This window comes from Cotesia typhae, unplaced genomic scaffold, assembly GCF_013202065.1.
Source record: "Cotesia typhae breed Kobodo isofemale line unplaced genomic scaffold, CoteBio_Ctyphae scaffold_13, whole genome shotgun sequence".
Lineage (NCBI taxonomy): Eukaryota > Metazoa > Arthropoda > Insecta > Hymenoptera > Braconidae > Cotesia > Cotesia typhae.
In genome coordinates this window covers 16065974-16082190 of record NW_027423774.1, presented here as the reverse complement: position 1 = coordinate 16082190, position 16217 = coordinate 16065974, and the positions used below count along the sequence as shown (strand labels likewise).

Here is a 16217-nt window from a genome sequence, read left to right as displayed (position 1 = left end):
TCTTTATTATTGGGTGACAATAAATTTTTTCATGAAAGATTTAAGTCAGATTAAACTTGAGATACAGGAACTAGAATTTCTACTTATTCAATGTTGAGTTTATAATAAAAATTGTAGTATATTTTTTAGCTAGTTGCCGGAAAAAATGATGTAATAAAATTATAAAAGCTTTAGATATACAAATATGGAAATTTATGGCTATCAAATGACCACCTAAGTGGAAATATCATCTGCGATTTATTCACATGTAACTTAAACAGCTTCTTGTAATACGAGAACCGTTACAAATCGAAGCATGCGTTAGAAATGTGAAGGATCGTTTTCCTGAAACTCACAAATTATTAACATTTTTTTTTTTTTTCGAGTTGCGACACTTTCTCTGTTTGGAATTGGGGTAAGAAAATCATTCATGCATAATTAAATTTCTCACATGATTTAATATTATATGATCAATAGATTCGACAGCTAAGCCCGGAATTACGTCTATGAACTTGAAAATGATCTTGCTGCCATAAGGAATGAAACGAGTTCACGGAAAAAAAGTTATTAGTTATAAAAATAAATCATAGAACTATCATCAAAAAGTTGTTAATTATGCCGCAAATAAATGATCGAGAACGAAATAAATCAATGCAATAATTGATAATACAATCATATCTTATAATAAAATATTTCGAAATAAATATTTATTTAATTTGACTTGTTTTGAGCTGAAAAAAATTAAATGAGTCATAAATTCTTGTATATATTTTAATTTTCGGCTAATTAAAAATAAAAACTTATTCGATTTTCAAAAAATCAAATTTTAATCATTTTTAAAAATTGATGAATGTTAAGGTTTCAATTTTTCATAATTGAAAACAATTGAAGCATATATTATTAAATTACTGTTGAATTATGATAGTTGAAATGCTGAAAAGTTCGAGTTAATCTTCATCTCTGCACAAATTTTGAAATAGAAAGTGTTTAATATCCAAGATTTTAACTTTTAAATTACTGAATGCATTTTTTCAATTATATATAGTCCTTATATAAAATTGAGATGAAATGTATGTGGCATCAAACTATTCGTAACGTGATTGGTCGAATATATCATGAGCATGAAAATATATGCAAACGCTATAGTAAGGCGCGCGCTTGCGCGCGCAAATTTGAATTCTAGTGATAGTTAAAAAATAGAAGTTCGACTTGGGTCAGTATCATCCATTTAAAAATTATCTAACATTTTAATCTCATTATTTTGTCAATGATTTTAGCATAATTCGAGGAGAATTCCATGTAAGACGTCATTATACATACACGATTTAGTAACTTACGGAGTTTTTGTTATGAAATTCGAGGTATAGAGCATGAGTATGTATTTTTAATGCTTTATAATTATATTGATTTCAGATAAACTTTTCTAAATAAAATTTTAATAAATTTTTGTGACCCTATTGTAACTTTTCTGTAGCCCTGTTGATGGCCCTTCGGCTGTTGGGATGTATATGAAAAAATTGATAAATAAATCTAGTTCATTACTTTCTGAAAAATTCTTCTATGAGAACAAGGCTAGTACTCTACCAATTAATATAGATACTGAAAAAAAAAAATTATCTCAATTAATGAAATTAAAATATTGAGCCAAGAAAATACTCTTGAAGAATTTCTTACCTTCAGTAAAGTAAAAAAATTCTTAATATTATAAATTTTTCTTAATTGAAGTTAATTCTATTTGATTCAAGAATTTTTCGTCTTGGTTCAAGACTATATAAAATTCTTCAAAATGATTTTTTTTGTTTAAAAATTTTTTTCTTAATAAAATGAATTATTTTATTCAATGTGCATGTTGTACCTATGGAATTAAAATAGTTAAAAGTAATATTTTTTCCATGTGTACTAAATTAGGGAACGTCGAACCTTGAAAATTACTATAATAATGGATTTTTGATTTTCTATAGCATTTATTAAAATTTTTCTGCTATAACATACAACTAACCCAAAAGCGTTTCGACAAAATTATCAAGCAAGTAATTTTTTACTTTGTGAGAATTAGAAATAATTACGGATAAAAGAGTTGAGGTAAAGGGTTCGATAAATTAAAAAATAAATCATAATTGATTTTTCTAGTGAAATTAAACTATGAAAAAAAATTGAATTTAACCCTTTGAAAAGGTTCACATCAATAGCTAAAGTACCTGTCCATTTAGAACTTGTTAAGGTTTTTTTTTCTTGATTTTAAAAATTTATTTCGTTGTGGTTCTTTATCAAAATCACGATCACATGACCTAAAGTCACCCTAAAATCCCTTTTTAATCCTTTAATCTTTTCTCAACCCTTTTCCGTTCTCTTTCTTTATGGTAACCATCTAAAGGTCTTACCCATTTTATAAATTACATTTTTGAAATATAATAACTTGGCAGTATAAAATCGCTAAGGTAATATCGTCACTTTTCTTCGTAAAAGCGTGAAAATTTGCGAGAATCGTGACAGCCGCTTTATGCCCCCTCGAACTTCCCCTTTGAATCGTGGTCTACCTTCTTCTTTTAAACTTTTTTTTTTTTTTTGAAATCTAACTCTTGCTTATTGCACCCTTCTTTCCCACGGAATCCTTTCTGGCTTTCCCAAAATGTGTACACCGGCCTCTATCCCCTATGACAGAGCACCACTACAGTTTACCGTCCACAATATTACACATTATACTCGGGAAGTTTCTTTTCACCGCGGGCAGGGGTTGATGCAGCTTCACGTCTGGTTAAAAGCAATCTATACGTTTTACAGAAATCAAAGTATAATGGATGCTCTATTATTGTTAGATCCGTCCACGACCGAATTTTGGACAAATCTTGATAGACGTGAAACGTACAATTTTGTATACATATAAATTCTCTGAAAAAAAAAAAAAAAAAAAAAATGATAAATACAAACTAAAAATTAAATTAATTTTTTTTTTTTAATTCAATACGAATTATTATAATAAAAAAAGAAAACTTATGAAATTTACTTAATTGATACTTTCTTCTACTTAAAATATTTATAATTGACTTTTTGTCGTGATATTATTAAACATATAATCTATTTTTTTTTAGTTTAAGTCGATAAGTTTTTTAGAGTAAAAATAAAAATAATTTTAAGAAATGGTATATGTTATTTTAAAAGTACAAAAATTTTAAGTTAATGTTTTAGAAAATTTTTTACGTCAACTTTGCTGTAAAAAGCAAAAATGTGCGATGGCCGGGAATCGAACCCGGATCAACTGCTTGGAAGGCAACTATGCTGACCATTACACCACCATCGCACCTGCACGGGTATGATGTTTTAATAGAACAGATCACGAATAATAAACTAAAACTATCTCACTTCGACTTTCTCGCTTTCAATGTAGTTCAAGCCAGATAAGCAAGTACAAGTATGTTACGAGAGTAGGGATAGGTATGCGCTATTGCACGATTACGAGAAAGTAGAAATTGACGAATTTTTCGTGATAGATGGATCTATTAAATACAACATTTGTTTGTACGTATTTAAATTACACATACAAAAAAATCAATACCTTGTTTTCAAGTTACTACACACTATAAGAAATTTTCTATAAGTAAACATTCTATTTCTTTTAATGACTTAATATAAAAAAATTGTTCTGAGTCGTTTAAAAATTGTAAAATGCGTAATTAGAGATTTAAAAAATTACAATTAATAAACCGCTTTTTAATTTCTGTCAAAATTTAATTTTAAACTTTTTTTTTATGCAAATCAAAATCGAAATTTTTTTTTTAATTCAAATTTTTTTGAATTCAGATTATTGGGAAAAAAAAAAAAAAATTTTTTTTATTTTTTCTAGTTTTTGTTCTTTTCTATTTTATATATTTCATAAATATATACATGAAAAATTTGAACAATTCTCGTGGGCATTTAAATACAAGGTCTCGATAACATCGGAATGAGCTTATATCTGCGAAAATGTCAATCATTAAGAAATGACAGTCTATCTTGTCAACTAATTATATTTTTACTGATATATAAGCTCATCTCGATGAGTGTAAATAAAAATTGAATTTATTATTATTTTTATTATCTTTTTATTTTTAGACCATGGAGTCTTAGCCCCTTGCGGCCTTCCAAATTATATTAATACATACAATATATATTATACATTCAAATTTATATGATAATAAATATTTAATATGATAATAAATAGTACAAGAACTTCGTACTCGAATGTTTTGCAGTTTAAAATCCAGATTCACTCCGGAATCACTACGCTAAAAAAATTTTTTCGAACATGAAAATTTTGATAAATCAAAACAGTTCTTCAATTATACCTGTTATTGACTTTAACTGAATTTATTCACAAATACACAAAATTCATAAAGTTAAAAAAACTCGATGTATAAGGAATTTTTAAAAGATATCTTTTATTAAAACAGTATAATTCTGATACTTCTTTACATTTAAAAAATATCAAAGTGTTTCGAAGACTTTTCAAAAACTTTAATTTTTGTTTTAAAAATTCTCAGTAACTTTTTACGAACTTGGATTTGGAGTAAATTGCTCGATTCGTTTAAAAAATAATTCAAACAATGTTTAATCTCAAAAATTGTTTTATTTTTCAACAGTGAAATCTAAATAAAACAATAAAATATTCACAAGTCCTTTAAAACATCCTCGTTCTAATAAAAAAATAATTTGATCCAATGGCAAGAATCTTAAACCAAAAAAATTAACTAAAACTAAGAAAAATTTTCAGTTTAAAAAATTTTTTGCTCAATTCACGGCTATAAAATTCTCCAAAATTATTCTTTGATTTAAAGGTTTTTTTTCGAAATTAAGTTTATGTTTTTTACGTTTATTATACACCATAATTTTTTTGTTAAAATACAAAAATTTTATTCATTGATCAATAAAAATATCTTGAACGGAAACATATTCTATTTATTCAAAACCGAGTGTAAAATTTTCAAATAATATATTATAAATCTTAAATAGCAACATAAAATTATGAAAGTTGAAACTAACAAAATTTGCATTAAGTGACACGAGTTTTACTGTTGCGCATAAAATACCGAACCCCAAAAAAGACAGTATTACTTACATGTACAATTGAATTTGAAGATCATTCAGCCGGAAGAAGGTGTCACCCTGGGCGGTACAGCGCAAGTGCACACCGTACACCGTACATATAACAGGGCATTGGCAGGTTTGAGAATTTCATTCACAACTCTCTAAGCATTATTTTTTTTTTATATTTATTTGATCTCGCTATATTCACTTATGTGCGATCTATGAACAGGATATCCTCAGAATTCTTGAATCGAGCGACCTACATCTGAGGTAAATCTTATCCTCTTGCTCTCAAGCTCAAGTCTCTCATAACCTTGGATTTTTTTTTATTCAATAAACTTTTTGTGATCTATTTCATAAATACGACTAAAAAAATCGTTTTTTCTTTTATTACCGCGTACTTATATTGGCGATCAGAATGACGATCACTTAATCATTCCATAAAATTTTTGAGTATCCTACGCTTGTAGAGTACCAAGAAAGCAAATAAAAATTTATTTGATGAGAGCAATTATTTTGTTTTATAGTGTAACAAAAAACATAAAAGCTCATTAACTAGGTGTTTCCCTCGTGAATTCCAACAAGGTCTTGGCATTGTATCCGGATGCATCGGCTACCTGTCGTTTCATCCCAGATCCCAGTACAGGCACGAGGAAGTTGTCGGATGGATAGGAACCCGACAAGAGGAAAGAGGAAAGATAAAAGAGAACAAAACAAGTTAAGTATAAACTGAAAAAGTGAATGAAAGAGTGAGAACAAGGATCATTGGACCTTGGGTTCTCACTCTAAGGTTTATGTTAAGGAGAGCAAGAGCAACTTGGCACTCACTTCACATTTCACATACATACACGTATGTGATCGGCCGAGGGTACCTTTTTGTCACTACCCCGATTTGGCTGGTCGCGTGCCGGACCGGAATCCCTTCTTCCTTTTTTTTCTTCCCTTTTGCAGGTATGTTATATACCGGACCAACCTGTACTTTGGGTCAATCGGGGATTAACCTGGTTACCCCTGATATGGGAAGTGACCGAGGCTATTCATCTGACCTATGGCACAGGTGTTTTCTTCTTTCAAAACAATTAAATATGCGGTCAAAATCAATGTACTGTTATTTCTTTTGAACTCTATTATTTGCAGTTTATCATTGTATTTGCTGATTGAAGAGACGTATGTTTTGTTGTACGTCTGTCAAACAAATGGTAATGTATATTTTGAGCCAAAAAACAAAACGTAAAATTTAATACGTTTCAGAAAAAAATTCAGGCAAATATTATTATCATTTTGATAATAATAGCCAGATTTGATTTATATTATGTTATCAATTATATTGTTGATTTTTATTTTGATTGTAGTTAATTTTTTTTTATTATTATTATTTCTAAATTATGCAAAGGTTAAAACAAGCTTGATAAAATCACCAAAGTATTGGTGAATAAGTTTTGTTCTTGTTTAAAATAAATAAATAAATTTTTATGGAAAATTTTAAACTTTACAAGTCTTTTAGTCTCGATTGTTCCCATACAAAATTTGAGTTCAATATGAATATAATATATTTATTCAACCAATAGTGTGATTCATATTTTTATGAACAAAAAATTCAATATTAATACTTAAATTAATATTTAACAAATATTGTAAAAAAATTAAATTAAAAGTTTTATAAAATACTAAGATTTAATTTTATCCAACAGAAATCCAAAAATTATTTATACTTTTCATCTCTTGGGAGTATTATAATAATTCTTGACACATGTATAATTCTTCAAAGCAAACAAACGAAAATTTCTGAAAATACTACCATGAAAAAAAATGTATGCTTTAAAATTAAACAAAAACTTAAAAAATCCCCTTGATTGTATTGTGAGATAAGTAATAATAAAAAATCCGGTTTAACAGCAGGAAAATAAATACCGGATGCTATATAATAATTTAACAAAGTTGCAGCTAAGGAACTGAGAAGAAATTTTGTGAGTGAGCAAAGAAAACTACTTTGTTTCGTAGCTCTTAGCGTACAGTAAAGAAGCTATAAAATTTACGATCGAGCCAGTAAAATAGCTTCGACAACTTTACTTCGTCGAGTTTGTGAAAAATACCGGGATAGCAATAAAGCAATTTATAACGTTTCGCTTTTGGGTTTTATGCCTCCCTCCTATCTGAGACTCTCTTGTACTCTCCGTATGCCTGTACCATACTTTTTTTTCCGTAATTTAGAGTTTCTTAAAAGGCTCTATAAGATCCTCAAGGATGGCTGAATTTTCAGAAGCTTAAAAAATTATCTTTTCGAGAACATCATAAAATAAATATAATACTGAATGGTGGTTTTAATTTTTAGTTCTTTTAAAAAAGTATCAAAAATTTTGAGTTGGTTATTAAATTACAATTTATTGACTTTCGAGTTCACTACTGTAAATTAAATATTTTTTTAAACCCCTTTGAAGTCACCGATTATTTACTCTGGATTTTTCGGGCTTCTTTAATTTTGAATCGTTTGTACACCTGCATCAACACAATAATAGATTTTTTATTTTTTCATTCAAACTCTTTCTAACGATTGTTGATAATAAAAGTCTATTCGTTAATTAAATGTAAATTTTTTTTTTTCGAAAATTACAATAGTTTAAATTATCGGAAATTGTTTAGTGATTTTTAAAATGCTATATTTGAGAGAGAGAGAAAGATCGTCGCAACCAAGTCCAAAAAAATTTTTTTCAAGTTAAAAAATTGTAGTTTACAGATTTCTGAGCGAAAAATTTTTTCCAGCTATAATTTTACCTAAATTTAAAGATACATCCCAGAAAAAAAATTTACATCTAAGTCTATGCGCGCTCATTTAAGTTCGATTTGATTTCTTTTCATTCTATCTTAGTCAATTTTCGACTGGCACGTCCAGGATTAAATGAAAAACGATCTTATCGCCACTGATCATCTATGTCCCAGCGACCAATAATCCTCTAAATTAAATTAGATGAAAGTCTTCAGGTTAGTCAAAGACCGAAACTCGCAAAAAACGGGCCACGATTCATTATTGGTTAAAATTTAGGAGCGCGCTATTCAAATTTCTAGTTGCATAAAAAAAAAATGATGGGTGGTTTAATATCACAATCTTTTATAAATTTTCTATCACAAGTTTTTCAAAATTTTTCGGTAAAAAGCTCTACAAAAAAACGATTCTTTTTCAATTTTTATGAGTGACCAATACAAAAATATTTAAAGAATCAGAAAAAAAATAGTTTTTAATATCTCTAAAAATGTATTAACAAGTGTATATAAATTAATTTTATAAAAAGAGAAATTATTATTACCTAGAAATTTATAAACATTAAAGTATGAGTAAATATTTTAAAAAGGTGATAATTTTTTAGAAGATATATATTTTATTATTATGAATGTTAAGAAAGTTTAGTCTATACACTAAAAGAACCGATCATGAATCAAATCGTATTAAACTCGGAGCTCGCAGATGCATATTCATGGGAAGCATATGCGGGATTACACAGATTTAGTTGCGACACGCCTATATAACTTGGGGCTCCGGTGTGCATCGGCTAAAAAAGGGTTCTTAGGCATATTTATCAAAAGCCTGAGATGATTGTATGTATATATGCGAATGGATAAAAGAATGAGAAAGAGAAAGAAATATTTAAAATTGGTCTAGTCGTTTTTTACAACGGTTCTTTTGTTGAGATAGATGGATTTATGACCTGCAACGAAAGCACTTGTACCATCGAATCTTCACTGGTTTCATCCACTATTGCTTTCAACTCTATTTATTTTACTTCTTTATTATTTTATAAAATATGTATGAATAGATATGTGCGTATACGAGCTGCAAGCGTTAATCAATGAAAATTTTTATTAAGAAAGTGCAAGGTTGTCACTGACTTTGAAATATTACATCCAACCGTGAGATAAAAAATGCTAATTTCTTTTTTTCTACGAGCGTTATATCTTTTGTTGTGATCAAAACATTTATTATTATTTGGACAGGTATCAAGTCTGTACGGGAAACTAGAACACAATATGTATAAGATAATTGGAATAAAACTTTGTTTTCAAAGTTGAAAAATGCTTGTTTAATATTGACTCTAGTAATTTTATGCAGAAGAAAAAGTTGAAATAAATCTATTTTTCCTCGAATTTTTTGGTGAAAATTTTGAATATTGCGCAACTGAGAATGATGAATCTGAATGCAATAAATAAAGTTTGTATAAATAATTGCAATTAGAAAAAAATAAATACTAAATTATTGCACATGAAAATATTGTTTGAATGTAAATCATTAAATTATCATTTGAAACATGAAAACTTTCCATATATATGCTAGAAAAATTTCTATCATTTATAGTACAAGTTATTATCATTACAAAAATGAGTAAGAAAAGCGTAATATAGTCACAAAAAAAAATATATTTTATGGATTATGAAAAATGATATCAATTTCATATATGTAACGTGAATACGTTTGTAATTTTCCTGTTTTTGAAACTTTTTTTTAACTGTGACTTGATAAATATTTCGTTGTTGAAAGATAAGTATGAAAATAGTAGAAATCTGAGAATATTTAGGATTTTTCTTGTTAAAAAAGTTATCACAAAAAAATAAAAAAATAAAATTTTAAATATAGAAGATAAGAAAAACTATATGTGCAATTTTTTAAAAATATTATTTTGCTTCTAATTTAATTAATGAAAAAATTTTTTTAAGTCAGCTAATTTCAGAATCATGTTGAAACTGGGGTCTTCCTGAGACCGTCAATATAACTCATTGCCAAATTTGATACAAAAAAAATTCTACAATTTTTTTCTAATCAAAATAAGAGCCAAATGTTATATTTGAGCTGTTTCAATTAAACTTGTAAATGGTATTTTAAACTAGAAAGTAATATTATATTCAGTGAAGTAATATTATATTAAGTTTTGGAGAATTCACTACGACAGGTGAAGTCAAAGCACATACATACATTGTTTTCGAAAAATAAGAAGAAAAATGATTTATTGTTAATTTAAGGAATTTCATGTTTACTAAATTTTCAGCATTAATTCTCTGAGCTTCCTTTTTGCTCTTCCCCATTCTATCCTTGCAACCTTCAAGTAAGAGTTAAAAATTTACATAAAAATAGATTCTAATTAACTAATTCTAATAAATTCTAATTAACCATCCACATGTGGATGACAAGTTTAAATTTGTTATTACTTTATGTACATACACAACTAGATGTATTTTTACGACAGGTGATCCAAGTTATACTTCGTCAATTTACTACGATTATTTTTCTAATATATAAAAGAATTTGTTTTTACACAGTAAAAAATTTTGCGTCAATCCAAATATTTATTTGACGCAAAATTTTACGTCAAATAAATATTTAACACTTTTTTGTGTTAATTTAACACAATAAATGTTAAATTTACACATAAAAGTGCTAAATGTTTAACACAAAATCTTTTGACGAAATGACGCAAAATTTTTTACTGTGAATGAAAATGATGATTTTTAAATATAGTAATTGTTATTTTTGTCATTAAAATTGCAATTTAATTATTTTGTACAATATTTTTCTAATTTATCAAATTTATTTTTATAAAAATTTTAACATGTAAGATTTTTAAAAACCTTTATAGAGAGTTACTTTCACAATAAAATCAGCACGACTCTACACTTGGCAGTACAATTGTATAAAAATACACATACTTTGAGAGCCATATCATCTGACCATGAATTAAATGGATTGTGAGAATTATAGAGCACATGTAAGTCCAGTAGGAGGTCTCCTTTTTCTCTTTATTACTAGTATACATATAGTATATATATAAAGAGAGGGAGAGGGAGAGATATCTAAATTTAACTGTTATAATGTATGCACAAAAATAGTGAATCTGGTGGAATGGAATTAGAGCATCCCAGTAGAGCCTGGAGGCTCGTCAGTTACTTAAACATTATTGTGTCACGTACCGGATTATCCTGGCTCGTTGCCGGTGAGGTGAAAAAGGGTTGCCGCGATTTCGCGGCGAGAAAACCCGCGCTCGCGCCATGAGCCATGAATCGTCAGAGTTTGCTATTCAAATGCAGATCCCCAACGGAGAACCGGATGAAGGATGTCGATCCACAGAACTAAGAAGAAACTTGAGACTATTTTTCGTAGGTATACATATATATTTACGTCATATGCATACCTGTGATGCCAATGCGTATTACATAAGCAAATTCGGTTAAGGGGAACACATTTTGAAATTATTCAAAAGCGTGACATCTTTGGTTATACTACTGTAACTTATAACTATAACGATTACTCTATTCTTGCATATACGCATATGTGCCTTCACATCACATACCATTTTTTCCGACCGTTTCATTCACGTTAAATTCGATTATATATTTTATTTTCATTTGTAAAATTTATACACGATCAAGTAGAAATATAAATTTTAAATTGGTGAATTTTGTTTTGTCTAGATTCATTAAGGACGTTCATAGACAAGAAAAAGACACTAATAGGTCATGGCTATCGGTTTCTTTCTTACGCATCAGTGCTGCCTCTCTTTATTGACTATCGCTCACTTACTTCCACTCACGTAAAATATTGAAAGTCACTAACTTCAAACATTATTTATAAAAAAACGAATACCGCTCGTTTGTGTTATTTTTGATAAAAAATACTTGATATATCTTCAATTAATGATTCTCAGTTTTTTAAAACAATCCTAAGAAAAGTACGATTGATATTTAATAAAACGTTCGCTTGAACGTCGGTTAGCATAGGGTTTGTATGTACAATATACAAATTTTGAATGCTAATATTTTAAAATTTAGTACAGCAAAGACTATTTAAAAAAATTCCTGCATATAGAGGATACTTATGAGTATAAGTACTCAAAATTTCAAAAAAATTTTAAGAAAACGATTTTTTCTCGGAACGTCCTTAATATTTAATAAACTTTAGTAACTGTTATTGAATGATTTATTTTATTAGATAATTTAACAAATAATTATTTATTGAAAACAGACCTCATGAAAGAAATTTTCATAGAAAAAGTCTTGAATAAAATAAAAAACCAATAAATATTCAATAAATATTTATTAACAGTTTGCAAATATTAATTCATAATTAAAAACACAATTTAGTCGTTTATTAAACGCAACTTTATTAACTGTTAATAATCATTTATTTAAACCATTTAAAAAAGTGCGTAAAAATTTTATTTTGATATTTTTTATAATCCCATAACTTCAATATAGATAATAGAGTTTCATTTGATCAATAAAACTGATAATTTTTTATTTAAACAAACAAAAATAATTAGTAAAAAAATAGTTGCAATAAATAAAGAAAATAATTAGTGTATCGTAAACAATAAGACATATTCGCTCTAAAAATTTTTAACTATTAGTATTAATATTTTTTAAATATTAATATGAATATTATTAAACGTTGAAAAATAATTATAAAAATTTAATAAATGAATAAGTTATTTACGAATAAACAAATTTATTTACAGTGAATAAATTCTTCTACCATTATGTAGTATTTATGAACTGATTAGATCGAAAAAAAAGTTTTTCAAAATTCAATTTAAACATGGCATGGTACTTTGGCATGGTTCTACCATAAACCATACTATATAATCCAAGATAAACACAACCACAAAACAGCAGTAAGGTTTCTGAAGGAAGATGTCATAAATAATATTTTCAGTGCTTACATTATTTAAAAGTTTGAGTTTAACTAAGTAAAATTTTAGCTCCAAGGACATTTTTGGATTGATTTATGACTACCCGCATATTTCACTAATAAACAGATATTTACTGTACTAAGTCTTTACTTCTACTCGTACTTCATAAAATTTTAGAGCTTAACTAGCTACAAGAAGATTGTAGAAGTGGTCTATTGTATTTTTAGCTTATAATTTTACAATATTTGTACGCGCAGGGGATTATAAGTTTACGCTGCTGGATTTTAAATTTTTCTCCAAGAAAAGAACTTTTAAAGTTTATTGTCACTGAAAATTTTTCTATTAGTTTAAGTTGTCGCTAAGACTTAAGCTGAATGCTTTACTTTTTGTTTTTTTTTACTTTTAACTACATTATTTATTTTCTTAAATCACTTAAATAAATCTATGCTGACTTGTGAATTTTTAACTTTTTCACCGTAAAACTGGAGTTCTTTTTAATAATTATTAACAATAATTTTAATTTGAACATAATTTAAAATTAACAATAATTTAAGTAAAATTCAAATTCTCTACACATTTCTTATGAACAGATAACTAACTTATGATAAGTTTCCAGTGAAAACAATTAAATTTATTGCTCATTAAAATTATAGATAATTATGAGCAATTTAGAACTGCAATGATATGCACACGGAAAAAAATAAACTGTAATAAATAACAATCGATTTATAATAAGTAATGATCAACTGCTAAAAATTACCACTTCAAACAGTAAAATCATGATTTTACTATTCACATTGTAATATTTACAATTTAAACCTTACAATTTACTCTTTACATGGAAGAAAATACTATTTCAAACAGTAATATTCGCCATGTAAATGTCTAAAATGTTAAAGTATAATAATTAACAATTCAGACTTTAATATTTATCATTTCGTACCTAAAAAATGTTGTTATGATATGTAAAAAGTATAGAATAAAGTTAGTAAATTTCTAATACAAGCAACGTCAATATTTACAAAGTAAAATGGTAAATTTTAAACGCAACGCTAAAAATCAAACTGTAATTATTGACTTGCTTAGACTGGTAAAATGTATATTTTAAAAGTATAATTTTTACTGTTTGACATATTAAATTCTCCCAGAGTGAGACCCCCTTCTCTTTCATCTGAGTTCCCCTTCTCTTCATAATATGGACTATATATTGACATGGCAAATTTTACTGTTTGAAACTGTAATTTTTAAAGATAAGAGTCGTTATTTACTATAGTGACAACTACTAATTACTTATTTTGGATATTAAATTATAAATTGTGGCTTTTATACTTTCTACATTAAGTTCTGTAATATTTACATTTTTGCCACCCCGATGTCCGCTTCACTGTTTGAAACTATAAAAACTAACCGGAATCCGAGTGAATATTACAGTTTAATTTTTTCCGTGCATATTTTATGTTTTTATCAGTTTCTAATTTATACAGAAAATTTTTTCCTGATTTAAAATTAAGATTTTTTGACTTCAATAACATTCGAACTTTTTTATTATCTTCTAGACTGAGAAAAAAAAATTCACCTGTTTAATCATAGCACCTTAGACGAACTAAAACTTCAATAGAAAATACTTGGTGAGAATCAGCTCCGCAGTGACCTGTATGATCTAAAATCTGAAATATTTACAGAACATTTTTAATATTTCCATATATTATACAACTGCAGGACAAATTTTAAAAAAAATATGTTTTCAAGAATTTCTTATTCAAATTTTTCTATTTTTGACAAGCATTAAAAAATCACATTAGTTCAGAAAAATTCATTTATAAAAATTTAAAACCCAAGTAAAAAATAAAAAAAAATAAATTTACACAGAAAAAAAAATTTTTTGTAATAATTTATCGACAGTATTCTTTTTTTGAATTTTTTGACCAAGAATACATAAAGTTACAATTTTAAGGAGATATTTAATTTTGTACTAAAATCCTATAAAATTTTTTATTTATCAAATTGTAACGAGTTATATTTTGATCGCGCCGTGCGCGAGTTAGGATTTTCCCTGGGAGTACGAGTTTTGATCTCTACCAATTTACGGCCCCCTTTTTGCTCAGATCTATCACTCGCCGGAGTCCAGGAGAAACAAAAAAAAAGGTAACCAAAATTTATAGTCATCAAAAAAAACGAATCTTTATTAACAATTTATAAGTCAAGGAAATAGAAAAAAAAAATAACACAAATAGTCCTCTACTACTACCTTTACAATTACTCAAACATTCGCGGTTTCGCGGATCCCGTCTCCTAAAACAAAACAAAAAAACGCGGACTAAACTCGAAGCTCTGATTGCCCCGGTTGCTAATGGGGATGTCTGGTCGACAATCCCCACGCCCTACTCGGTCCCTTTCCTCCCAGAGGGTGAGCGGATGGTCTCCGTCTCGCCCCCACCTACTCGTCTAAGTTCACCTGCCGCACCTCCGCAGAAGGCCTCGGTGCGGGGAATCCCAAACGTCTCCCGTGAATTTGAACTCACTTACCTTGGTCCTGGTCAGACTCCAGGTAGAGTGTTTCCTTCTCGTTGTCCAAAGAATGGTCTTCTCTTGGAGAACTTCACTAGGAGACTGGTTCCAATCGCCCTCAATTTTCCGGCTTTATTATCTTCCCGACCAGTCACTTCCCACGAAATCAAATGATCGTTTTTGCCATCTATTTTGTATTTACAAACTAGCATTTTCTTCGGCTTCCTTTCATTCTCTATCCATCCGTTTCGCCAAATTCTAAGTTTTATTTCCGATTTCAATTTTATTTTACATTTTGATCGGCAGTTCGCTCATTCTTTATCCATTCGTCAACTTCCCATACTAAATTTGGTTCGGGACTTAGCCAAAATTTCTTTTACAAAGTAATTTTCTCTTAATAATAATCGTCATTTCTCTCATTCCATATCTATCCGCCGAGTTCTCATACAAATTTTCTCGGGACTTAGAATAATTCGCAAGGATAATTAAATTAATTTTAACTACAGAAGTATGATCACGAGCTAGGAATGGAGAATCATTCTAGTAATTATTTTGGCTATTTATTATGCTTGTCCAAAATAATTATTTCGATAAATGTTTAGGCAATTTTTCGCACTAACAACAAAAAACAATAATAGTTAAGTCCGATAATTGACAAAAAAATAATATATCCGTGGATAACGAAATAAATGTTATACCAAATAACTCAGTACATGTCTTGATAATAATAATAATACTTCGTTAACTAATAAATACACTCAAATTGATAAAAGAAAATAATCTCTTTCCGCCGGTTCCGGCCGGCTTAGTATCGAGTGAAGAGTAGGTATTCCAACTGTCGCTTCGCTGACTCCCTCGCTCCTTCGTGGTCGCCGTCTACGCGCTCACTCTCACCGTCTCACTCGCTCCTATTCGCTCGTATGTCACACCCCTCCTTCCTCGGAAAGAAAAGAGGAGAGCTTGGCTGGCCTCTTTTCTTCAGCGTCTCCAACAGCTGCT

General features: G+C 28.3%; 1 long non-coding RNA gene and 1 other non-coding gene across 2 annotated transcripts; both read right to left on the bottom strand.

The window, feature by feature from the left end:
* Positions 1-2165: 2165 nt before the first annotated feature.
* Positions 2166-15390, bottom strand: LOC141534807 (uncharacterized). Its single transcript, XR_012480493.1, has 3 exons — positions 15237-15390; positions 14287-14377; positions 2166-2868 (listed from the first exon to the last, which is right to left on the bottom strand). It is a non-coding gene; the product is annotated as an uncharacterized LOC141534807 (long non-coding RNA).
* Positions 3206-3277, bottom strand: Trnag-ucc (transfer RNA glycine (anticodon UCC)). The gene has a single exon. It is a non-coding gene; the product is annotated as a tRNA-Gly (tRNA).
* Positions 15391-16217: the final 827 nt, after the last annotated feature.